This window comes from Copadichromis virginalis, linkage group LG15, assembly GCF_057382275.1.
Source record: "Copadichromis virginalis isolate Kocher_CV1m ecotype Utaka linkage group LG15, C_Virginalis_male_GT1.1, whole genome shotgun sequence".
In the NCBI taxonomy this organism is placed as follows: Eukaryota; Metazoa; Chordata; class Actinopteri; order Cichliformes; family Cichlidae; genus Copadichromis; species Copadichromis virginalis.
The window spans coordinates 228,343-229,525 of NC_140632.1; the positions used below are offsets into that span (position 1 = coordinate 228,343).

At 40.3% G+C, this 1,183-nt stretch overlaps 1 long non-coding RNA gene across 1 annotated transcript; it reads right to left on the reverse strand.

Moving 5' to 3' along the window:
• Positions 1-284: 284 nt before the first annotated feature.
• On the reverse strand, positions 285-898 carry LOC146691446 (uncharacterized). The gene is made up of 2 exons (XR_014915371.1): positions 823-898; positions 285-416 (listed from the first exon to the last, which is right to left on the reverse strand). It is a non-coding gene; the product is annotated as an uncharacterized LOC146691446 (long non-coding RNA).
• Positions 899-1,183: the final 285 nt, after the last annotated feature.

Sequence of the window (1,183 nt, forward strand, 5' to 3'; positions counted from 1 at the left end):
GGGGGGGGGGGGGTGTAGAGGAAGAACATATATATATATATAGATATATATATATATATATATATATATATATATATATATATATTCAATTCAATTCAATTTTATTTATATAGCGCCAAATCACAACAAAAGTCGCCTCAAGGCGCTTCATATATATATATATATGTATAGATATATATATAGATAGATATATATATATATATATGTAATGTATGTTTGCACTGATTGCCGATCACGCTTCAACTGAGTCGTCCTCGGTCAGAAGGAATGGTACTCCACAGTGATGTAGTTCAAATAACTTTACTAAGGAGGTGGCAGATGACATCAACAGGATGTACAGCGTTGGTAGGGAGGCATTACAGTATTCACATGCAGGTAAAGGGGGCGTGAGTGTGTATATGGGTGTGTGTGGTCATCTGTAAACAGAAAAACAAACATTTGTATTAACCACTATGGATAGCAGTGTACCCCTTCTACAGTACTGTGGGTTTCCAGCGTAATGTTATACAATCTGCCATAACCTCATGGCCACTAGATGGCACCCTAAGACCATAAATGAATTTCTGGCTCGGATATACATTGGCAAACCAGACCTCTGCAGATTACAACGCTTCAGAGAATAAACATAGTAAATAGTTACATCCACCTACAACCACAATGCTTGACAGTAAGTCATATATGGAATGAAATCTGGGCTGAACACAAGCCTGCCTGTAGTAGGTCAAAAAACATATCTTAGCGATAGCAACGGGACTAGCCTCTTACGTAGCAAATTACACAGATAAAGTCAAACAAGCATCACTCTCATCTTACAATACTCACATGGTAAGCACGTACACAGTATTAACTCACACAGGAATGCAAGTAAATACGTTATCCTCCGACGCACCTCCCATCTGTGCAGAACTGCACTGAACACGTTCCCAACCGGAAGTACAGATACCGAGGTGCATCATGGGTAACGTAGTATAAACAGTTACAATGAACAAGCGGACTTTTAACAGCCGCCCCTGTATTTGTAGGCAAATACACTCCCGCTAGAGTCCTTCTATTTTGAAACAGTGTCATGTGAGTCCTCAGGAACTTCGGGAAGTTCTACCAGCTTAGTTACCGGGCGAACATAGGTACTGTCTTTAACTTTGACCTCGGCAGCTCGAACAACGCCATCAATCCCTGGGAAAAC